Raw genomic sequence first — 26,099 nt, 5'->3', positions numbered from 1 at the left:
CTTTTTCCCCAGTGCTTCAAGAAGACGATTTCCCAATCCATGTAGTTCCTCCTTTTCGGATTAGAAGAGGAGTCAGAAATTCCCCTGAGTCCACTGAGATGGGAAACTGTCCCTCCAGTCCTCCCAGAAATGAGAACAACCCACAAGAAGTGGCCATAAGCATTGCAGACAAGTCTGTTTCACTTCCCCTTGTAACTAGCATGCCACAGGGCCTCAACAATTCGTGGGTGTATGCAATGCTCGATGACCTTCTGCTAACTCTTGATTTAAAAGAATAGGCAGAACACCATGGCTGTGTACTCCAAAACTCCTTCCTGCTAAGCAGTAGCTCAGTCATATGTCAGATCTAGTTATAAAGAAAGACCTGAGACATGGAAGTACCTAAGTACAAAGCATACCCAAAGACGACAGTTTGGTAACAATACTTATAGGAGATGTATCACGGCAAACGCATTGGGAAGATTGTGATCCTGAGACTCAAGCAAAGAGTGCCAGGAGAGGTATTACCTGAGTCGGGTCCAGATGTAGAACAGAATGAATTTCACTGACTGGGGTACAATTTCTCCCTTGCCAGTAGGGGACGTGTGTCCATTACTCCAATAATGAATAAACCTTGCTGCTGTCAATAAGATCTTTGCCTAACTAGAAATCTTTGATTTTGAGAGTGTTTCTCACAATACCTACCCTTACATAACAAGAAAATACCATGGTACTTGCTCTGAAGGAAACTGTATCCCATTACAGATATTCACCCGGGTGGACATGCTGGTGAAAAACGACTGCACTACTTTGCATCTGGCATGGCCCTAGAGCAGTGTTTGTAGGGGACACACTCCCCCACACCACTCTTCTGTTCTATTTTGCCTTCAACATCACTGAAGTCAGTGCCTCCAGCTGCATTCTAGCTCTTTCATTTCTCAGATCTGCTCTACATATGCAGCTTCTGCTACATACATGATTCTTGGGGAAAACAATACCATCTCTAAGGACAAAGAAACCAGCACCGTAGCAGAAATGGCACAGGCCTTAGGAGCAAACGTGAAATCAAACCTAAACAAGACGATTTACTTTCAAGAGGCACAGACAAAGCCTCTTCAACACAACAATTTTCAAAACTCTAAGCCAAGCTCTCACACCTTGCGCTCTGAAATCTCTGACTTTTTCAGCATCATGGACAGTATCCACACTCCTACTCCATGTCAGATAATGGCAAGAGCAAATCATTCACTGACATTCTTTTGAAAGAGAAATATACCCAACTCTCAGCCTTGACAGCTTTACATTTTAGGAAATATTTTAGGACATTTTAGGAAACAATCACCGCTTCTCAGAAAGCTTCCAACTCACCTGCTCTTCTGCCATGACTGTGAAACTTTGAATGAAAAAGTGTTAATGTGAGAAATATTTCAAATTATTTCAGGAATCCATCAAATCAAAATTGCTCAGGTTGGAAAAGACCTCCAAAATCATCAAGTCCAGCCTCAACCTAACCAAACTGCTCTAACACTTACCAACCGTAGAATGAGGGATTCAGTCTTGATGCCACACATAACATTCTGACTTTCTGTGTTTCTTAAGACTGGCTCAAGGAAGGCCAGGACATTTGAAAATACAGCCTTATCATCTTCAAATACATACACTTTGTCCAGAACATGAGAAATAGGGAACAAAGCCACCGTGGGAAGAAGGCCTACAAACAGAAATACAGCTATGAACAAACTCTACATCATGATGTCACGTCTAGATACGTGAGAGGTTTCACACAGGATTTATAAGCCATTAGAGATATGCATTCAACATACAGAAACAAATTTTATCATCACAGAACTACCATTACCATGCAAGACATTGAAACTGGGAAAAAATGGTTCATACATACTACAGATGTAGGCACTAACCACAAATCCAAACCATTGTCCACACAACATCACCGCTGACACACCTTCTGTCCACATTCAAATCCAGCCACTCACCATCCTTGCTCTGCATTCACAACCTTCACTTGCACCAAGGAGACACACAACATGAAGCAGTCTGTCAGCTCCTAGCAAGAGCATGTCATTCAGTGACAGCTGAAGGAAACAGAAGCGTATCCAAGTCCTTTGCCTGAGAGCTGTAAACATGCAAGTCAGGTCACCCACTTCATTGAGGCCTCTCTTCCACACTGTACACTTGTTTAACCTTCAACAACAAACAAAGAAAAACAGACAGGTGATGAACCCACAAGGTGGCTCTTATCCTGCCAGTTGCCTTCTAACGTAGTCTGCTCCATTCCCGTAAGGTCAAGGTTCAAACAAACCACTTTCCTCCACAAGTTCTTCAGATGCAACATCCTCAAGCCATTTCCAAATGATACTCCTAAGTTTATATTTCTTGTTTGCTGAACACAAACAGCGTCAAAGGACCGGTAGTTCCACCTGTTACTCTACTACGTGTACAAATACCATGACAGGGGTGCATACAAGGACATTCTCTCCCTCAACATATCATCATGCAGAGAGGATGACAAGAGTTTAAATGCAAAGCAGAAATTAGATATAGGGCCATTAACTCCTGTTTCAAGACCATCACACCCAACACAGCCACCACACGTGCTATTGGGAAGTTATTCAAACCTGCCAGCAATGCAAAGTATATCGTGGCAGTCAAAACAAATTCATGGTTGGAAGCTCACAGAAACAAAGAAATCGTAAGTTGAAGTCGCTCCTTGTTGGCCTTTTTTTGGAAGGTAATTCTTCTGATAATCTACAAGATACCCTCTCTAATCTTCTTCTTCCTTTTGCTCCACAGAGAAAAAGTTGTCTACAGCTGATTGAGACCTTGTGAAAGGAAGGAAGAATTTCCTGTAACACAACACTCTCATTTCGCAGTGTAAGACCATAGCCAAGAAATAGAATTCATGAACCACAACCATTCAGGTTGTACATCATAAGGATACAGGAAGCTAGATAAGGTTAAATGAGGATTCACACTGCCATTATATGCCATTCTAACTCTACTGAATTATTCCACATGCAATTTTGATGAACTCACTTCTGGGCTACTGTCGTTGCCTCTAATGACAGACAAATGAGGATGGCCGTGGAAACAGCACAGAGCTTTGCACCACCTATGAAATCAAAAGGTATCCATCTCAAAACCATGCTAACTATCTATTTCTTAGGTACAATAAGCCTCTCACCTTCTCCCAACACTCACACACTTCAGTTGCATAATCAACTTAATAGCATTTGGCTCTAAACTGACCATGAACATCGCTTCATTCAGCAGTTATTTCACAGAAACCTAAGAATAGAAAATGCTTCCAACTGACAGCTTCAAACACTCAAAGCAAGAATGCAAACAGCTCACACACTGAACATTGATAAATTATATTCCAGTCTTGAATGTATTATCAACTACACTGAGATACGCCTTCAGCATTTGAAAAGAAACAAGGCAAAAATTCTTAATCAAACAAAGTGGTGAACAGCACTGTCAATGCAGTGAGCACTCATGGATCCACCCAAACATTATGAAACTAGACATGAAAGTGATAAAACCCTGATTTCCCAAATACCATAGAATGTGTTAGCAGACACACCCAGATCTATTGTTATCAGGTCATCAGGGTATTGATAAAAGACTGAGAAAGAATAAAACACATCCTCGTTTTCCTCACAAGCCACTCACACACAGGATTCCAAAGCAATTGGCAAAAACTACAAGCTGGAAAGATGCTGTTTCACTGTGAAAACAGGCAAACTGATGTCCCGAAACGAAGATTTGAACATTCAATTCAGTACACTCAGTGATGATCAAACGAACTGCTAGAAATGAGAAATGTATATTGATACTGAATTCCAAATAAACCCAAAGTCGTTCTTCAGGCAGAAACAGAAACAACCTCTGGGTAAATTGGGGATGGAAGGGCCAAAAGTCTACGCATACTGGGATCGTCAAGATTAAAGGCGTGTTGACTTCAGCGATTAGAGGAGGAGACTTGTACTGCTAACAGCCACACAAACTAAGGAAATCTGGGGAGGGGAGGGGAAACGCGAGACGGCACAGAGGCAAAACTCCGAGAAAGAGGCAAGCGAGGACAGAGGGAGGGAGTCGGGAGGCGGCGCGGTCGCAGCACTCACCGTGAGGGCGTCGGGCTCGGCGGCGAGGTGCGCGGCAGCGTCTTCCCCGCGCAGCGGCGCGGCCTCGTCGGGCGGCGGCCGGGCCGGGAGCGTGTCGCAGCAGCTGCCGGCCGCGCAGCGCGAGTCGGCCGTGAGCGACACGTCGTGCGAGTAGGAGCGCAGGAAGGCGCGGACGCCGTCGATGCCCACGAAGTGCGAGGCCGGGACGCCGCGCCAGGCGCCGCCGGCCGAAGGCGGCCGAGGCGGCCGCGAAAAGCGCCAGCGGTGCAGGCGCAGCGCCAGCAGCAGCAGCAGCAAGGCGACGAAGAGGCACGACACGGCCGCCACGGCCAGCACCAGCCAGCGCGTCAGGCCGCCCGCGGGCTCGGCCGGCGCCGCCGCGCTGCCCAGCTCCGACAGCAGCTCGGCCACGCTCTCGGCCAGCACCACCGTCAGCGTGGCCGTGGCCGACAGCGCCGGCCGCCCGCGGTCCTTCACCACCACCACCAGGCTGTGCCGGGCCGCGTCGCGGGCCAGCGGCGAGCGCGCCGTGCGCACCTCGCCGCTGTGCAGCCCCACGCGGAACAGCCCCGGCTCCGTCGCCTTGGCCAGCTCGTACGACAGCCACGCGTTCTGCCCCGCGTCCGCGTCCACCGCCACCACCTTGGCCACCAGCGCGCCGGGCTCCGCCGACCGCGGCGCCAGCTCCACGCCCGCCCAGCTCCACGCGCCCGCGACGGACCCCGAGCCCGAGCTCGAGCCCGGACCCGGACCCGACGCCGCCGCCGGCGGGTACAGCACCTGCGGCGCGTTGTCGTTCTCGTCCGCGATCAGCAGCCGCACCGACACGTTGCTGCTCAGCGGCGGCGCGCCGCCGTCCTCCGCCCGCACCCACAGCTCCACCTCGCGCACCTCCTCGTAGTCGAAGGAGCGCAGCGCGTACAGCGCGCCCGTCTCCGCCTGCACCGACACGTACGACGACAGCGGCGCGCCCCGCAGCCGCCCCTCCCGCAGCCGGTAGCGCACGCGCGCGTTCTGCCCCCAGTCCGCGTCCCACGCGCGCACCGTCAGCACCAGCGCGCCCTCGGCGTTGTTCTCGGGCAGCCGGGCGCTGTAGCGCGCCTCCGCGAACACCGGCGCGTTGTCGTTCACGTCCAGCACCCGCAGCGCCAGCACCGCGCCGCTCCGCAGCGCCGGCGACCCGCCGTCCGCCGCCCGCACCGTCACGTTGTACTCCGACGCCCGCTCGCGGTCCAGCTCCCGCGCCGTCACCACGCTGTAGTAGTCGTCCAGCGCCCGCTCCAGACGGAACGGCACGCTCTCGCCCAGGCTGCACCGCACCTCCCCGTTGGCGCCCGAGTCGCGGTCCTGCACGTGCAGCAGGGCCACCACCGTCCCCGGCGCCGCGTCCTCCGAGATCTCGCTCAGCGCCGACCGCACCGAAATCTCGGGCGCGTTGTCGTTCACGTCCGTTACAGAGATCGACACCCTCGCCGTATCAAAAAGACCACCGCCGTCTCGTGCCTGTAACTCCAGTTCATACAGTTCTTCATCCTCGAAGTCCAGGTTCCTCACCAGCCTTATCACTCCCGTGTCATGCTCTAGCTGGAATAACTTCGATGATTTTTTCGTTGTTTTTCTCAGTGTGTACTTCACTTCGCCGTTTGTTCCTTCGTCGGGATCGGTGGCGGTGACGCTGAGCAGCGTGGAGCCCACGGGCACGTCCTCGGGCACTCGCACCGTGTACACCGCCTGGCTGAACGCGGGCGCGTTGTCGTTGGCGTCCAGCACAGCCACGCGGATGCGCGCCGTGCCCGTCCGCGCAGGCTCGCCGCCGTCGCTCGCCCTCAGCAGCAGCTCGTGAAACGCCGCCTCCTCCCGGTCCAGCGCCTTGGCCAGCACCAACTCGGGACGCTTCTCGCCGTCGGCTCCCGCCTGCACCGACAGCGAGAAGTGCTCGTCGCCGCTCAGCGCGTAGCTCTGCAGGGAGTTTGCACCCAGATCCGCGTCATGAGCGTCGGGCAGGGGAAACCTTGATCCTACGGCTGTTGTCTCGCTCATTTCTTCCTGCACTTGTTCTTCCTCGAAGCTGGGCGTATTGTCGTTAATGTCTGTGATTTCTACTTCGGTTGCATAAACCTTCATCTCGCCCTCCACGATCAGCTCACAGCGCAGCACACATTGTGGTTCGCTCTCGCACAGCTGCTCCCTGTCGATCCTCTCGGCCGTCACCAAGTGGCCGCTGCTCGCATGCAGAGCGAAATACTGCGTCCTGCCTTGGGACACCACTCGGGCGCCGCGGCCGCCCAGCGCCGCCAGCTCCAGCGCCAGGTCCTCGGCCACGTCGCCCACGAACGAGCCCTTGGGCAGCTCCTCGGGCACCGAGTAGCGCAGCTGCCCCCACGCCGCCTCCCACGCCGCCACCAGCACGCAGCACAGCAGCGCCCGCTGCCTCCGGCCACAGCGCCCTTCTCTCGCCGCGCACATCTCCCGCACGGCCCCGCCGCCACCGCAACACCGCCACCACCTCACGATCGCCGCTTACGCGCCGCTCTCACTCCGAGCTCTGCTTCCTCTTCTCCCTTTCCTTCTTCTCCGCCTCCGGCTCGGCGTCCGCTCCGCACCGCTCCCGCCGCCCCTCCGCCTCGCTGCTGCACCGCTCCGCACCGCGGGGCCGCTCGCAGCCCGCCCGGACGCCGACACAGCGACAGAGCGAGCGAGCGAGCCGGGCCGCAGCGGGCGGGGCTGCCTGCAGCGCTCCGCTCCTTCCTCTCCTCCGCGGTGAACAGCGGCGCCCGCAGCCGCCGACCGGCACTGCACGCACGGCTCCACCGAGCGCCGCCGCTGCCTCTGACGTGGGAACCTGGAAGTAGTGCTCTGTGCACTTCGCTTCCTCCAGACTTTTTTGTCTTCAATGATAAGACATATTTCTTCTTTTCTTAAAGTTGGTTCTGGTCAGAGCGAATGCACGGAGTTCCCCTGTAGTTCGTTATATCTAACGCTGATTGAGGAGAATCTTTATTCCTTCTCTAAAGACTTCTGTTTCTATTTCTGTTTGTGTTGTTGTTTTGTTTTGTTTTTTTCTTTTTCAGAAGAACTATCTCCGTCGGTTATTCCATTGACTTTCTTGCAGTTTTTCTTTAAGGAAATGTTCCTCAGCTTTCCAACACTGTGCATGCCACGAAGTCTACAAATATTTGTCATTTCTATACTTTCAATGTCAACAGCCTCGACAAAACCATTACATTCTCTCTATGACACAGAGGAATGTGATGTCATGTGCCATGCACATATCCAAATACAACATTAAATGGAGTTCCCAAACCAAACCGTAGTTCTCTTTCCTGGTTACTTAAGCATTTCATCTACTTCCTCGATTCATATACCATCATCTGTCCATTTCAGAGTGCCCACTGACATCAGGTTCACTTGGATTCTAATTGAGAGAAATTTGAAAAACAGAATAGCTTTCCTTTGGCTCCAATAAGACCTTGAACAGAGCGCATGGGACAAACACTGTGTTGTATAAGGAACTCTCCACACTACCTGAAGGGAGGTTATGGTGAGGTGGAAGTTAGCCTCTTCTCCCACATAACAAGCAATAGTACTTGTGGACATGGTCCCAACTTGTGCCAATGGGGATTCAGTTTAGATGTTAGTAAATGCTACTTGTTAAAGAAAGCGATCAGGTGCTGGAACGGGCTGCCCAGGGCGGAGGGGGGGTGGAGTCACCATCAGTGGAGGTCTTCAAGGAACTTTTACATCTTGTACTGAGGCAAACAGTTTAGGGGGAAATATTGGTGTTAGGGGGATGCTAGGAATTAATGACCTCAGACGTCTTTTCCAATGAGCAGCATAAAGCCCTATCATTCCATAGGAGGCAGAATCTCACCTTGAGCCCTCTGACAGGGTAGGCTCTGTGCTCCAGACTCCAACGGACGAGACCAACATGTAAATGGTGGGATTGAACACAAGCCCTCCCGCTCAGTTTGTAACGTGTTCTCAAGTAGCTAGCATGCCACAAGTACATCAGAGGTGATGGGCATGTTCAGTACTTGATGATCTTCTGCTAATACTTCAGCATGCATAGAAGAGCATGAGACTTTCTCCAAAAACCTTTTCCTGCAATCCAATATCTTGGCTCGACATGGTATTTTTGCTTCTAGATGTAAAGAAACAAACTTCCAGGTGTCCCATCAGGGGGACTCTGCTACAGAATATAATTGCATCTGCTTTAAGAAGTCACTTCCCGGAGCACTTGGAAGTCACTGACAGTTCAAGCAGCATCTTCATTTGCATTTTGTAAGCAATCTCTTCCTGAAGGGGATAAGACAATTATTTCTTCTTCAAGGTCATCACGATCATGGAGATAGCAACGAGTTCTTCTTGGGTTAGTTATCTCTAACATGTACCAAGGAGCATCTTATTTTGAATTCCAACTTAAAATACTTCCAAGTAATATCTCACATTCGCAGAAGCAGACTCTCCACTAGGTACTCCATTGGTTATTCTTTCAATCATTCTGCAGATAATTTTTCCTCAGCCTGTATGATCAGCAGTGTGCTACATGCATTTGTGGCTTCCCTTGTTGTTACAACATCAACAGCTGTATACATAACACATCATAAAGGGACTCTTCCATGCACATTCCCCAGTACGTCAGGAAGACGAGTTCTCAATCCATGTATTTCCCCCTTATCGGATTAGAAGAGGAGTCAGGAATTCCCCTGAGACCTCTGAGATGGCAAACTCTGTGTCTCCAGTCCTCCAAGAAATGAGATCAACCCACAAAAGGTGGCCACAAACATTGCAAACAAGTCTGTTCCACTTCCCCGTGTCGCTAGAGTGCCACACGGATTTGAGATGTTGTGGATGTGCACAATGCTGAACTTTTTGTAAGCAATCTCTTCCTTTTGGACTTTTGCAACCTCTTGATTGCAACAGTGGCTAGATTCTGCACCCACCAATTCCCTCTATTACGTTAGCACTGTTGGAGACTGAAGCAGCTGAAAACTCTGGCCTTGCTCTCATTTCACTTCAATTTCTAATAAGCTACCTACTCATACACCCGAAGAAAACACCGTGGCACCTGGTGTGAAGGAAACCTCGTCCATTAGAGACATGCATTTAGGTTTACATGTAGGTGTAATATCACAGCACCTCATGGGATCTGGTATGGCCCTAGATCAGTGTTTTCAGGAAACATCTTACCCACAACAGTCTTCTGCACTTTGTTGCCTTCAGCATCACAGAAGTCAGTACCTCCAGCTGTATTCTATCTCTTTCATTTCTCAGGACTTTTCCACATATGCAACTTATGCCAAAAGTGAGATTCTGGGGGAACTAATGCTGCCTCTAAGGATAAAGAAACCACAATCATAGCAGAAATAGATGTAGGCATTGGCACCAGATGTGAAAGGAAATCTAGACAAGAAGGTTTTATTTCAAGAAGCCAGACAGAGCCTTCTTAACTCAACAATTATCCAAACTCTAAGCCAACCTGCCACACACTGCACTCTGAAGTCTGTGGCTCTGTCAGCACCATGGACAATATCCACATTCCTACTCTTAAGTCAGACACCACCAGCAGCATTTCATCCCCTGACATTGTTTTGAAAGAAAAATACACGCAAGTTTTATACTTGACAGCTCTACACATTTAAAGCGTGGAAACGACTCCCTCATTTCCAGAATTCTAATCGACCTTACAATCTTTTAAGGTTTACATTGGCAGCAGAGAAATAAAAAAGCAACAGAGCGAAGAGTTACCTGCACATCTCTAGCATTCTACATTAGCTCTGACTCTCCTAAAATACCCAGCTACTGGCTGACATGAAGAAGGCTCAAGAACATATAACATCTTACTAAACAAAAACAAAAACAAACAAACAAAAAAAAAAAACAACCATCATTTTTGCTGCTCTTTTGAATTCAAGATATTTACATGAATATAAGGCCAGGAAATTCTGTCATTAGTCAAGTAGCACATGGAAATATTCAAAGAAAAATGTAGCTGAGAAACTCCTCAAAAAGAAGTAATGGTCATCACCGTGGACACTAAAATTCAATTGCACAACATCTGGAATCCAATCAGTTTTAAAGCTGCTGATAAGGCCCAAAACTCTTCCCATAAACTGCACTGAGGATTTCATTTTAGGAAGCATTCACCACTTCTCAGAAAGATTCCAACTCACCTGCTCCTCTCCTATGACCATGAAACTTTAAATGATGAAAAGGAGTTACACAGAATCACAAAATCGTAGGGGTTGGAAGGGACCTCCAGAGATCATTGAGTCCAACCCCCACATCTTAGATATTTATAGACCTGGATCAGGTCCCCTCTCAGTCTTCTTTTCTCAAGGCTAAACAGACCCAGTTCATTTAGACTTTCTTCACAGGGGAGATGCTCCAGGCCCTTCCCCATCTTTGTGACCCTCCGCTGGACTCTTTCCAAGAGATCCCTGTCTTTTTTGTACTGAGGAGCCCAGAACTGGACACAGTACTTCAAATGAGCCTTACCAGGGCAGAGTAGAGGGGGAGGATCACCTCCCTCGACCTGCTGGACACACTCTTTTTAATGCACCCCAGAATGCCACTGGCCTTTTTGGCCACAAGGGCGCACCGCTGGGCTCATGGCTAACCTGTCATCCACCAGGACACCCATGTCCCTCTCTGCAGAGCTCCTCTCCAGCAGGTCATTCCCTAGCCTGTACCAGTGCATGCAATTATTCTTCCCTAGATGCAAGACTCTACACTTGCTTTTGTTAAACCTCATCCGGTTTCTTATTGTCCAGCTCTCCAGTCTGTTCAGGTGTCGCTGAATGGCAGCACAGCCTTCAGGTGTGTCAGCCAACCCTCCCAACTTCATCAGCAAACTTGCTGAGGGTGGCCACTATCGCCTCATCAAGGTCATTGATGAAGATGTTGAACAAGACCAGACCCAGCACCGACCCCTGAGGAACACCGCTGGTTACAGGTCTCCAACTGGACTCTGCACTGCCAACGATGACTCTCTGTGTTCTGCCAGTCAGCCAGTTCTCAACACACTTCACTGTCCACTCATCTACCCCACACTTCCTCAGCTTTGTTATAAGGATGTCGTGGGAGACGGTATCAAATGCCTTGCTGAAATCAAGGTAGACTACATCCACTGCTCTCCCCCCATCCACTCAGCCAGTGACAACATTGTAGAAGGCTACCAGGTTGGTCAAGCATGACCTCCCCCTGGTGAACCCATGCTGACTACTCCTGATAACCTCCTTTTTTTCTTTCAGTTGTCTGGAGATAGCATCCAGCATAAGCTGTTCCATCACCTTTCCAGGGACAGAGGTGAGGCTGACTGGCTTGTAATTACCTGGATCTTCCTTCTTGTCCTTTTTGAAGACCGGAGTGATACTGGCTATCCTCCAGTCTTGAGGCACCTCCCCCATTCTCAAAGATCTCTCAAAGATGATAGAGAGCGGTTCAGCAATCACCTCTGCCAGCTCCCTCAGCACACATGGATGCGTCCCATCGGGTGTATGAATCAGTTAGTACAGGAACTTCTTCAAAGTATCTCAGGAAACCGTAGAATCATAGAATCAGAATTGCTCAGGTTACAAAAGACCTTCAAGATCATAAAGTCAAACATCAGTGTAATCATACTACACTAACTCTAACAATGCCAACCATGAGGGATTCAGTCTGTTTTATCACACATAACATTCTGTTCTCGTGTTTGCTGAGACCTACTGAAGGAAGGTCAGGAGTTTCTGCAATACTACCTCACCATTTCCAAGTGCATATGCTCTGTCCAGCAAATGGAAAACGTGGAACATGACTACCAAGGGAGGAAGGCCTATAATCAGAAATATAGTAATGAAGGAGCTCTACATCACACTGTCACAGCTAGATACATGACAAGTTTCACACAAGATTTATAGAGAGATCCACTAGAGCTATGCATTACTCTACGTAAATACACAAATTTTGTCAACAGAGGATTACCATTACCATGCAAGATGTTGAAAATGGGATAAAATGGTGCATAAATATTACAGCTCTTGACACCAACTATGAAATCAAACCATTGCCCACACAGTATCATTTCTGACCTACCTGCTGTTCACATCCAAATCCAGCCACTCACCATCCTTGCTCTGCATTCACTACCTTTTCTTGTACCATGGATATGTTCAACATGAAGCAGTCTGTCAGCTCCTAGCAAGAGGATGTCATTCAGAGACAGTTGAAGGAAACATAAGTATATCCAAGTCCTTTTCCTGACTGTTGAAATCATTTAGGCCAGGTATTCCAGTTTACTGAGGGCTCTCTTCCACACTGAGTACTAGATTAAACTTTGACAACAAACGAGGCAAAACTGACAAGTGAGAGATTACCAGCCACTGCTCAGATCTTCTTCACTGTCAGCAAATGTTATTCAACATTTAGATAAAGTGATAAACACACAAAGTATCTCTTACCAGACCAATTACCTTCTAGCATAGTCTGCTCCATTCCTGTGAAGTCAGCATTCAAATAATTCTCTTTCCTCCACAAGTTCTTCACACACAGCATCCCCAATACATTCCCAAATTATACTCCTATGATTGTCTTCAGTTTTTGTTGTTAACTGACAGCTTCAAAGGAGCAGTAGGCCAGTCCATTTCTACACTATGTGTGCAGACCATGTCAGGGGGGAATACAAGGACATTTATTCCTTCCATATTCCACCATGCAGAGAGGTTATGATGACTTTTAAATGAGGAACAGAAATTATATGTAAGGTCACTAACAGTCCATTTCAATGCCTTTTCACTTGACACAACCAGCACATGTGCTATAGGGATGTTATCCAACCCTACCAACAGTGCAAAGCGTAAGATAGCAGCCAAAGCAGGCTCACTATTGGAAGCACACAGAAATTAAGAAAACAGAAGTTGAAGCCTCATCTTGTGGGCCTATTTGGGAAGTTGCCCAGACTTCTTCACCATGTTCCACCTATAGCATGGTCTTTCCTCAGCAGACTATTGTGCAGAATGGTTATGAAGAGTTTAAAGGAAGCAGAAATTGTACATGGGGTCATTAATATTTCATTTCTCATCCCTGGCAATAAACACATGTCCTATTATGACGACACTAGAACCTGCAAACAGTGCAAAGCTCAAGGCTGCAGCCAAAGCAGGCTCAATATTGGAGGCACAAGAAATAACAGAACCATAGGTGAAGCCCCTTCTCATGGGTCCTACAGACATGTAAGTTTCTCAGATACTGTATGCAGTTTCTTTTCATATTCTGCTTCCTTTTCATTGACAGAGAAAATTCTGTCTTCAGGTGACTGAGACATTTACAAAGGAAGGAAGGATCCCCTCCAGTTCAACACATGGTTTCCAAATGCAACACATGCTTTTCCATCCACACATGGAAAACATGAACCATATCTAGCCTGGAAGTACAGGCCTCAATGTACACAGATGACTATGAAGGAGCTTGACATCACAAGGTCACAGGGAGAATGGAATACATTACTGAGATCGCATGCAGGAATTATAAGCCATTCTAACCATAAAGCACTGTTCTACATACAGTTTATCAAGCAAAAACAATATTCTCAGGGGACTGTCATTGTCTCTAATGACAGCGAAACCTGCATAATGATGTACATGATACATGTCTTAGCACTAGATATGAAAGGAAACTTGTCCTGACAAAACTGTGCTGACTCAATTACTTCCTATTCACTATTCCAAATTCAGATTCCAGCTTTCCCAGCAAAATAACCTCACTGCCATAAAGTAACATTTCACCATATTTTACATGCAGGCAGAACTTTTTTTTTCAATGACTTCTGAAGGAAACAGAAGCGTGTTGAAGTCCTGATAGATGAAGATATTCAAGGTACAAATGGATATTACATCACCCAATCCTGTGATTTCGAGAGATCTCCCCAGCTTTGAAACATACCAGCTCCATGGAGGCTGAGCAACAGACCTTGAAAACAAAGCCAACTATGACATAAAACATAATAAACTGAACCAATCCTTTTCAGGTTATGTCACTAAGCACTTACGTACTTAACTAAAAACAATCAAATACATAAACTAAAACTAAACAACCATAGAAAACAAAAAATACCCAACAAATAGAAAGAACTAGGATCCTATCATCTATAAAGAGGTGACAGAGAGAAAATTCAGCCCCTCCATCTACCCTGTCTTTATAGAGATTGGTCCTATTCACTGAGCTAACCATTATGAAAAGATGAAAAGAAAGTTGACAACACCAACAGAAATGCTGCTAGCAAAAAGCATTTCAGTCAACAATCTCTTGAAAGTGACAACTCTATTGTTTTATGCCCACCCAAAAAGGTGGTATCTGAGTCAGATCATTTGCTGCTCTGGGCAGAGCTAGCAAGGATAAGGAATGAGCTGCAATGTGATGAAGGGTACACACAAAACAATTTGGACAAGGTCAAAAGGAAAACGAAGTGTAACAGCTGCAATAACCTCTTTAATAACACCTATCATTTATAGTTTCAAAACTAAACCACAGAGAACACTAGAACATACCAAACTCAAGATGAAAGACTGCAAATCTGCAAACCATATCACCTATTTCCTCCATGAGCTCTTCAAACTCTGTACCATCAATCCTTTGGCAAACACAACTGTAACGATTGCATTTCATCTTCACCACAAGCAAGTGGAAATCATCAAAGGACCTTTTCTCCTATGCTCAATATGGATGGATAGAAAGACATTTCTATGCTCCACACATCATACTGTAGAAGTGGAAATGTATGGAAACGCCACCACGGTTAGACACTTATCAATGACATTACACTCTTGAATAGGTTATCAAGTACACAGACATCTGTCTCTAGAAACTGTAAAGAAACAAAGTTAAAAAGGTGAACCTACTGAAGTGGTGAACAGTGTTGTCACCGTAGAGACATCAGTCTTGGATGTGTCCAAACATTATGAAATTAAACATTAAAGTGATAAAACTATTACACAACAGATGCCAAAGAAAGTATTAAGGAAGATACGCCCAGATCTGCAGTTATCAGTTCATCAGGACTTTGATATTTTGGTGAACAATTCATTTCCGTACAACTATAATTACCTCTTCAGACAAGGAAATGAGGACTGCAGTGCAAACAGCACAGAGCTTTGCAACAGCTATGAAATCAAACCGCACATGACACAAAACCACACTAAGTACCTGTTTCTTAGCTTCAACACCAGCCACTCCCCTTCTTCCATCTACATTCACAGATTTCAGTTCTAAAATCAACTTTAATGGGATTTGAAACTAAGTGGATCATTAAAAACACTGCATACAGAGACAGAAACATAAGAAAATACAATTCTTCCTATTTGTAGCTCAGTAGAGGCACATATGGAAACGTCACCACCATTAGACATTTATAAATTATATTCCAGTTTTCAAAGAGTCATCAACTACATTGAGATCTGTCTTTAGCCTTCGAAAAGAAACAAGAATAAAAATGATGAATCTGCCAAAGTGGAAAACAGCATTGTCATTGTAGAGACACCATGCATGGATCTACCAAACATTATGAAACTAGACATTAAAGTGATAAAACCCAAACATGGCAAATGCCATAGTAGGTGTTAGCAAAGATACAACCTGATCTATTGTTATGAGGTCAAGAGAACTTCAACAAAAGGCTGAGAAACAGCAAAACACATCCCACGCATTCCTCACAACTCACTCATACACAGCATCCCAAAGCAATTAGACAACACCACCAAATGTAAAGATTGTGTTTGACTCCAATAAGGCAAATAACATACAACAATAAGAAGGGGGAGCGGTAACGCTAAACTTCTGAGCGAATGAGAACAGAAGGGCAGAAAAGGAAAACGTGATAGTGAAGACAGGCAATGCCCCGAGCGAGAATAAAGCGGGGAGAGAAGGAGTCGGGAGCCGCCGACGGCAGCAGCACTCACCGTGAGGGCGTCGGGCTCGGCGGCGAGGTGCGCGGCAGCGTCTTCCCCGCGCAGCGGCGCGGCCTCGTCGGGCGGCGGCCGGGCCGGGAGCGTGTCGCAGCAGCTGCCGGCCGCGCAGCGCGAGTCGGCCGTGAGCGACACGTCGTGCGAGTAGGAGCGCAGGAAGGCGCGGACGCCGTCGATGCCCACGAAGTGCGAGGCCGGGACGCCGCGCCAGGCGCCGCCGGCCGACGGCGGCCGAGGCGGCCGCGAAAAGCGCCAGCGGTGCAGGCGCAGCGCCAGCAGCAGCAGCAGCAAGGCGACGAAGAGGCACGACACGGCCGCCACGGCCAGCACCAGCCAGCGCGTCAGGCCGCCCGCGGGCTCGGCCGGCGCCGCCGCGCTGCCCAGCTCCGACAGCAGCTCGGCCACGCTCTCGGCCAGCACCACCGTCAGCGTGGCCGTGGCCGACAGCGCCGGCCGCCCGCGGTCCTTCACCACCACCACCAGGCTGTGCCGGGCCGCGTCGCGGGCCAGCGGCGAGCGCGCCGTGCGCACCTCGCCGCTGTGCAGCCCCACGCGGAACAGCCCCGGCTCCGTCGCCTTGGCCAGCTCGTACGACAGCCACGCGTTCTGCCCCGCGTCCGCGTCCACCGCCACCACCTTGGCCACCAGCGCGCCGGGCTCCGCCGACCGCGGCGCCAGCTCCACGCCCGCCCAGCTCCACGCGCCCGCGACGGACCCCGAGCCCGAGCTCGAGCCCGGACCCGGACCCGACGCCGCCGCCGGCGGGTACAGCACCTGCGGCGCGTTGTCGTTCTCGTCCGCGATCAGCAGCCGCACCGACACGTTGCTGCTCAGCGGCGGCGCGCCGCCGTCCTCCGCCCGCACCCACAGCTCCACCTCGCGCACCTCCTCGTAGTCGAAGGAGCGCAGCGCGTACAGCGCGCCCGTCTCCGCCTGCACCGACACGTACGACGACAGCGGCGCGCCCCGCAGCCGCCCCTCCCGCAGCCGGTAGCGCACGCGCGCGTTCTGCCCCCAGTCCGCGTCCCACGCGCGCACCGTCAGCACCAGCGCGCCCTCGGCGTTGTTCTCGGGCAGCCGGGCGCTGTAGCGCGCCTCCGCGAACACCGGCGCGTTGTCGTTCACGTCCAGCACCCGCAGCGCCAGCACCGCGCCGCTCCGCAGCGCCGGCGACCCGCCGTCCGCCGCCCGCACCGTCACGTTGTACTCCGACGCCCGCTCGCGGTCCAGCTCCCGCGCCGTCACCACGCTGTAGTAGTCGTCCAGCGCCCGCTCCAGACGGAACGGCACGCTCTCGCCCAGGCTGCACCGCACCTCCCCGTTGGCGCCCGAGTCGCGGTCCTGCACGTGCAGCAGGGCCACCACCGTCCCCGGCGCCGCGTCCTCCGAGATCTCGCTCAGCGCCGACCGCACCGAAATCTCGGGCGCGTTGTCGTTCACGTCCGTTACCGAGATCGACACTCTCGCCCTGTCAGAAAGACCTCCGCCATCCTGCGCCTGTACAAGCAGCTCGTACGAATCTTCTTCCTCGAAGTCAAGCTTCTTTACCAGCCTTATCACTCCTGTATCGGGGTCAAGATGGAAAATTTCGGAGGCAGTGTCCGTGCCTTTCTTTATGGAGTATTTCACATCGCCATTCGTAGCGTCGTCGGGGTCGGTGGCGGTGACGCTGAGCAGCGTGGAGCCCACGGGCACGTCCTCGGGCACTCGCACCGTGTACACCGCCTGGCTGAACGCGGGCGCGTTGTCGTTGGCGTCCAGCACAGCCACGCGGATGCGCGCCGTGCCCGTCCGCGCAGGCTCGCCGCCGTCGCTCGCCCTCAGCAGCAGCTCGTGAAACGCCGCCTCCTCCCGGTCCAGCGCCTTGGCCAGCACCAGCTCGGGACTCTTCTCGCCGTCGGCTCCCGCCTGCACCGACAACGAGAAGTGCTCGTCGCCGCTCAGCGCGTAGCTCTGCAGGGAGTTTGCACCCAAGTCCGGGTCGTGAGCCGTAGATAGAAGAAACCTCGACCCCACAACTGTCATTTCGCTCATTCTCAGAACCATTTCGTTCTCTCTGAAAATGGGCGCATTGTCGTTGATGTCTGTGATTTCCACTTCGATTGCATAAACCTTCATCTCGCCCTCCACGATCAGCTCACAGCGCAGCACGCATTTCTCCTGCAGACGGCACAGCTGCTCCCTGTCGATCCTCTCGGCCGTCACCAAGTGGCCGCTGCTCGCATGCAGAGCGAAATACTGCGTCCTGCCTTGGGACACCACTCGGGCGCCGCGGCCGCCCAGCGTCGCCAGCTCCAGCGCCAGGTCCTCGGCCACGTCGCCCACGAACGAGCCCTTGGGCAGCTCCTCGGGCACCGAGTAGCGCAGCTGCCCCCACGCCGCCTCCCACGCCGCCACCAGCACGCAGCACAGCAGCGCCCGCTGCCTCCGGCCACAGCGCCCTTCTCTCGCCGCGCACATCTTCCGCACGGCCCCGCCGCCACCGCAACACCGCCGCCACCTCACGATCGCCGCTTACGCGCCGCTCTCACTCCGAGCTCTGCTTCCTCTTCTCCCTTTCCTTCTTCTCCGCCTCCGGCTCGGCGTCCGCTCCGCACCGCTCCCGCCGCCCCTCCGCCTCGCTGCAGCACCGCTCCGCACCGCGGGGCCGCTCGCAGCCCGCCCGGACGCCGACTGAGCGACAGAGCAAGCGAGCCGGGCCGCAGCGGGCGGGGCTGCCTGCAGCGCTCCGCTCCTTCCTCTCCTCCGCGGTGAACAGCGGCGCCCGCAGCCGCCGACCGGCACTGCACGCACGGCTCCACCGAGCGCCGCCGCTGCTTCTGCCGCGGGAACCTCCCGCACCGCACAACCGCCGCACTCTCAGCAATTCGTTCATGTTGCCAGCATTTCGATTCCTGCAATTGTTCTCTTCTTGCAGGTTAGAATGTATTCCTTTCTCTTGTTCACGGTGTTCGTCTCAGTGATGGTACTGGGCCCCCTTTGACATTTTGATGTATTGGATCCGTTGTCTTCTTGCATTTTATCTGTATGTCGTTCTCATCAGTCTTATTAATTCGTAAGGTCCGTTTCCTCCACCACTGCAGTGATTAGTCATGCAGTCCTTCCCTAAGTACATTTTCTTCTGTGTTATGTTGTATATACGCTAATATCTTGGTGTATAATCAGTGAATATACACATGTTATAAGTAAGAAATATAAAAGAAAGGCTAAACAGGTTATCACGCTAAAGGAGAATGGATGAAAAGTTTTCCCTTATCTTGGACTAGCTAAGAAGACTCCAAGAAGAGCAATCTCCAAAAGAGATACTTCCACAATTGCAGTCAACTCCTAAATGGTGTGTAGGAGAGGTGGAGGCTCCCGTCCTTCCAGTAGCCCAGGAGAATTGTCTTCACCTGTGCTCCCAGGGCTGACTCATTGCTTACCTCAGGTGGTCAATCAGAAGTTCAGGCTGTGATTCAGCAGTTCCCATACACTTAGTCTTCTTGTTTCAATCTTGATGTCGATCATGATGGTGTTTCCTGGGATCCGTCCCACTCAGGAAACAGAACCTCATGCACATCTCCAACTACCACAGGAAGACAAGATCCCAAACCGATCATTCCTCTCTACCAATGTGCTGCAGTTAATCATCAGCTCCCCTCAGCACCCTGAGCTGGCTGTGCACTTGCACCACAATCTTTCTACAGAGTAAGGAAGCTGATGATATTGGTCAGCATTTCGTTCCATTACATCTTCTTCTTCTTGGAATTTAAAAGTTCATGCTTCCTTCTCTTCAGAGCAATCATTACCAGAAACAATACTCCTGTGTATTTACTATTTCCAATGCATGAGAAAATAAATTGGAAACTGTGTATAACCCATTTTTATTTCATCTGTAACTATGTACTGCAGAAGCACAATTTGTATCATGTTTATCACAGATTTTCTTGAGTGAAGTTTTCCTACCTTTCAAAAGAGCACTCCTGATGAAATGCTACATTCTGTTTTGACTGTCATTCCTTGACCTCTGGACAATCTTGACTGATGTTTTTCCTCCAGTGTAGCTGCAGACTTGGTGACTGGAACAGTTGAAGATCCCGGTATTGCTCTCAGTTCACCTACATTCTTTCCAACAAGATACCAACTCAAACACTAGAAGAAACCATCGAAACCACCGGGTAATTTGGTATGAAGGCAAAAGAGACCAATGGTAGACATACATGCAGATCTACATGCAGCTGTACAATGAGGTCACTCCTTGGATCAGTTACACCTTTAGCTTTGCATTTGCAGGGACATCTGCCACTACACCATTCTTCTGCTCCTCTTCCCCTTTGTCTGCATAAATTTAAGTCCTTCCCGATGCACTCTTTCACCTCCCAGACTTCATCTGGGTCTCCAGCTTTTGTCACATACTTTTGATTCTCAGGAAAGCATCACAGCCTCTAAGGACAGCAAAATCATAAGAGAAATAGAGCAGCCTCGGCACCAGCAATAAATGCATACTGCTGCCCAAACAAAGGCACATTAACATACCAACTTTCTTTGCTATAAACTGGGTTTTCATCTCAGCACTCCACCATCACGCACATTGTCAGCATCATGGACAGTGTCCGCGTTCCTACGGTTCTCTGTCCCAATGGCAAGCGTATTCCATTCACTGACATTTAGCTGATCGAGAAATACAACAAAGCGTTAGCCCTGATAGCTCTGAACGTTCAAGGTCTGTAGTGGAACCACTCCCTCATTCCCACAAATCTAAAATCTTACAGTCTTTTAAGGTTTACATTCACAGCACAGACATCAAAACGGGACAGAGCACAGAAGTGCCAACACATCCCAGGGCTTCCAAATTATCTGTAACTCTCTTGAAATACCCAGATAGTGGCTTACGTGAACAACAGATACAAAATAAAATAAATCAAATATAAATAAACAAACAACAGTAACAACAAACCCTTTTCTACTTAAACAAAAGTCTAGGACTACAGTCCCTCAAGAAGGAAAGGAATCACACAAGAGAAACACACCAGAACGGTCTTCAGTCACTGTCTTCTCTACAAGCAGCAGCATTTGTCCACAGAGCATGGGGAATTCGCTGAGGACCTAATCTGCAAGTAACCTGCCTCCATGTCATCCTTTGTTCTACCTGTGGATGACATCTTAGAAAAAGTCATCAGGTTCACACAGTATCTTGCTATGCATCCTCCTCACCTTGAATGAAAACAAAACCTTAAATGTAGAAGTGTCAACGTAAGAATCTCTCCCAACTATTTCAGGAAATTTTGAGGGATTCTGTTTCAGTTTCCTTAGACGGAAACTTCTGAACTCAGATGGCTGAGACCTAGACAAAGAAGGAAGGACGTCTTGCAATACAACCATGCCATTTCCAAGTGCAAAATCCCGATCCAGAAATGGGAAACACAAACCACACAAACACTGGGAACAAATCCCTTGAAAAGGGGGATTTTTAAGCTAAGAAGATACTCCATGTCACGTTATAGCTCTACATGGATGGATTAACAGGTTTTCAAACAAGAAACATACTATGTTGCAGGTAATCATCATCACTCTATACGCACAGTTATTTGAAGATCTTTGTTCATTTCAAGACTACCACTACTATTCAAAACAATCAGAACAAGATAAAAATGTGCAGAGATGCTGAAGTCCTTGCCACCTACTATGAAATCAATCCACTGTCCACACAATGTCACTGCTGACCAACCTGCTTTCCACATTCAAATCCAAGCCATTCACCACCCTTTATGTGCTCCATGGATCCAAATTTTACCCGTATGTCAGCCACTGGTGAGAGCATTTCATTCAGTGACAATTCAGGGAAACTTAAGTAGATTCAAGTCCTCCTCCTCTGAGGCCCAGTTCAATCTTGATAATAAACAAGGCCAAGTAGTGAGAAGTACGGAAGGGAAGAACATCACTATCCCTCATCAGACATCACTCTTCCAGCACACCAAGTATTATTCAACAGGAAATTCAGGTGATGAACCCACACGAGGGATGCTGTCACTGCATTTGTGTGCTAGAAAAGACCTCTCCACAGTTGAAAGTTTTGCATTCAAACATTTCTCCTTCCTGCACAAGCTCTTTATCTACACCATCCCCCAGTCATTGCCAAATACACTTTTTACCATTGCCTTTAGTATTTGTTGATAACAAACAGCATCAAAGCACCAGTTACCCACACACAATTTCCACAGAGTCCCATCTGCAACATGGTCATCCCTCAACAGATCATCGAGCAGAAAGGCTGAGAAGAGTTTAAATGGGAAACAGGATTTATATGTGGGATAATTCATGTTCCATTTTAAGAAAATCTCACCCTAGACATGAAGCATAAACCCAGCCAGGAAGATGTCTGAACATGAAAGAGTAGAAAGTTTTGGTTGTCTATCAAAGCAGGCTCACTATTGGAAGCATGCAGAAATAATGGAATGAAAGGTTTTAGCCCCTTCTCTTTATTTATTTATTTATTTATTTTTTTCTTCAAGTTAAAGCTGTTGAGAAATGGTACATCACACACTTTCACCTCCTGCTTCCTTTCTCCTCAAACACAATTTTCTATCTTTGGGTGAATGAGATGTTTGTCAAAGGAAGGAAGGAACGATTTCCTCCAGGACAATACCCAAAATCACTCTCCAACCTGTCAACCACCAGATGTTAATCTTCTCTCTATAGGAAGAACAGGCAACAAAATCTTGAAGTCTGGATCCTGCAATTCCCAAATGCAAAAGCACTGTCCAGAAATAGGGCAAACATCCTTCAAGAAAATAAAGTCATGACCACCTAATGATGCTTATGAAGAAACACCATATCACAAGGTTACAGGGAGATAGGGAAGGATAAATGAGATAATCCAGAAGAATGATAAAAAATTATAATGAGGAATTATGCTTTACAAAGGAACTCAACCAACAACTTTATTCCCTTTACTTACAAGGACAGGGATACCATGATGGTAATTTAAATGGCGCATGCCTTGGCACCTGGAAAGAAATTGAACCAGTGCCCTGACAAAACTACACAGGTAAGTATACAAACATATTGACATCTAAAAACATTCGAGCTATGTATGGACACTACACCCCCAAGTCCCACAGCTGTAAAAATCTTCTTCACTTTGAGGGCTATCAGCCATACGGAACTCCCAGCATTAGTTCTTGAAATAAGAATATCAAGAAAATGAAACCCAATGAAGTGATGAAGTCACTCACTCACTGGATAAGGAATTGGCTGGACGGTCACATTCAGAGAGCCACGGTCAATAGCTCAGTGTCCATGTGGAGATCGATAATAAGTGACATTCTTCTGGGAACGAGGCTGGGACTGGTTTTATTTCACATCTTTGTAGATGACATGGACAGCAAGATTGAGTGAAATCTCAGCTGTTTTACTGATGACACCAAGCTGAGTGGTGCAGTTGACATGCTAGAGGGAAGGGATGCCATCCAGCGGCACCCAGACAGGCTTGAGAGGGGGACCATGCCAACCTCATGAAGTTCAACAAGGCCAAGAGCGAGGTGCTCTGCCTGGGCTGGGGCAATCCCAAGCATAGAGAAATGTTGGGTGGAAAAAGGCCTGAGAGCAGCCCAGAGGAGAAGGATTTGGGGGTGTCAGTTAGTGAACGATGCAACATAATGAACCTGCAATGTGCACTTGCAGCCCAGAAGGCCAAGGCTATCCTGGACTGCATCAAGAGAAGAGTGACCAGCAGGTTGAGGGAGGTGATTCTGCCCCCCTATACTGCCCTTCTGAGACCCCACCCGGAGTACTGCATCCAGTTCTGTGTTCCCCAACACAAGAAGGACATGGAGGTGTTGGAGCAGGTCCAGAGGAGGGCCACAGAGATGATCAGAGGGCTGGAGCACCTCCCCTATCAGGACAGGCCGAGAGAGCTGGGTCTCTCGGTCCTGAAGAAGAGAAAGACCCGGGGGGACCTTGTAGCAGCCTTCCAGTACCTGAAGGGGACTCGCAGGAAAGCTGGGGAGGGACATTTTATGAGGGCATGTAGCAATAGGATGATGAGAAATGGCTTTAAACTGCAAATCAGTAGTTTAGACTAGATATTAGGAAGAAATTCTTTACTGTGAGGGTTGTGAGACACTGGAATTGAATGCCCAGAGAGATTATGGATGTTCTCTCCCTGGAGACATTCAAGGCCAGGCTGGATGGGGCTGTGAGCAACCAGGTCTAAAGGGAGGCATCCCTACATGTAGCAGAGAGATTAGAACTAGATGAACTACATGATCATAAAGGTCTCTTCCAACACAAACCATTCCATGGCTCTCCCATTCTATGGTCAGTTTCAAGTCACACAAATAGGCAATTGCTGGCAAGATTAAGGAAAAATAGAAAAGCAGCAAACAATACATTCACTAATTAAAAATCCCAAACAAGGTAGAAACAGAAGGAACAAGAACACCTTCTCTCTATACAGGTACAAGAAAAGCAAGCTGAACTACTTCATATCTACCCGGATTCTACACAAATATCATTCTTTCAGCAAGCCAATAATTAGGACGTAAGAAAAGAAAGATGAGAACTCCAATGGTAATGCTGCTAACAAAATCCCATTGTTACATCAAAAATGGGAAAGGAAAGGTGGCTTCTATCAGCATGCATAGTATCAATGCCATACGTACAGCATCCTATTACTTAAATTTCATACTCCAATAAGCTGAAAATTCAATGACCAAATGTGAGAATTGCAAAACCATTTTTAACTAACCAAATCTGTGAACTGACAATTCTATTCTCCCCTATTCCCATCCAAAGGCTGAGTCAAATCACTTACTGCGAAGGGTAGGTGAAGAGAAGGATAAGGAATGAGCTGTAAAGGTGAAAAGGATAAGAACAGTAACTTCGACAAGAACAAATAGAAGAGGCAATGTAACAACGAAACCACTCTCCAACATGTCAACCACCAGATGTTAATCTTTCTGTATAAAGGGTAAACAACAAAAACCTGAAGTCTGGATCAGGTAATACAGTTGCAGCTGCCACAGTTTGTGTTTGTGCATGCGTCATGACACCCAGATTGATCTTAGATATGTCAAAGACTGGCAATCAGCAAACTACATCCCAGATGTTGTTTGTGAGCCCTTCATGCACAACACCCTGACGGCATTCACAAACTGTTCTAATTGTGTATTATCCTATCAGCTACCAGACAACACTGAAGAACCAATTGCACAGACGGTTTCTCCTACCGGTGCATGAAAAACGACTCCACAGATGGAGACAAAAGCAATTATGTGCTCAACACATTATGATGTATCAACAGAAATATTCAGAAAGAAGGGAAAGCAGCTTCATTACAACCGGGCTCATTAAGACTCAGTAGGACAATTGTAAGAGATGCTCTAGCCGTTATATGATAACACTCATATGGGAGTCACAGCATCTGCCCATGAAAATTAAAAAAAAAAAAAAATACTGATCTCTCTCATCTATTCAGTCTCTAAAGATACGGAATTCGTTTTTAATTACCAGTGCAGGTAATGAAAAGTAAGTGTTAGCTCAAAAAGAAAGGAACGACATCAAAGCTACAGCGTTTGACTTGTCAATACACGTAGATAAACTCACAGTGAGATTTAAGATAAGGAACCTCCTATGCATATAGTTTATCTGACGACTGAGTCGCTTCCCTTCGGGTGAAGATGAGAAAGGGAGAAACGACACGAACTGAAAGAAGGCAGTGAAAGTGCAAACACTTATTTGGACCCGAATAGAATCTCTCGAAACGCTTCTGGCTACGGCACTGTCACTATCGCAGTCGACGCGAGAGAGCGACAACACTCTGCAACTTAGGGGAGTTAACACCAAACAACCGAGTGAATGAGGATAGAGAAGAGGAAAGAGACATGAACAAAACCAACAACCCCACAAACAAAGGAAGTCTGGAGCAAGGAGGGGAAACGTGATACAGAGGAATGTCAAATCCAAAGGGACAGGCGAACGGGGAAGAAGGCAGGGAGGGAGTCGGGAGCTGCCGCGGTCGCAGCACTCACCCGGACCTATTGTTATGAGGTCATCA

At 48.6% G+C, this 26,099-nt stretch overlaps 1 protein-coding gene and 2 pseudogenes across 1 annotated transcript in view; all 3 read right to left on the bottom strand.

Annotated features, from left to right (window-relative positions):
- The window catches only part of LOC100544252 (protocadherin gamma-C5), a 194,703-nt gene that overhangs the window by 145,363 nt on the left and 23,241 nt on the right, over positions 1-26,099 (bottom strand). The window lies entirely within an intron of this gene.
- On the bottom strand, positions 2,143-6,636 carry LOC146543301 (protocadherin gamma-A2 pseudogene; annotated as a pseudogene).
- Positions 15,794-18,799, bottom strand: LOC109364197 (protocadherin gamma-A2 pseudogene; annotated as a pseudogene).

The sequence above is a fragment of the Meleagris gallopavo genome, chromosome 15 (genome assembly GCF_905368555.1).
Source record: "Meleagris gallopavo chromosome 15, MGAL_WU_HG_1.1, whole genome shotgun sequence".
Lineage (NCBI taxonomy): Eukaryota > Metazoa > Chordata > Aves > Galliformes > Phasianidae > Meleagris > Meleagris gallopavo.
Note: the sequence above shows the minus strand (reverse complement) of the source record. Positions and strands in the feature narration are given on the sequence as shown.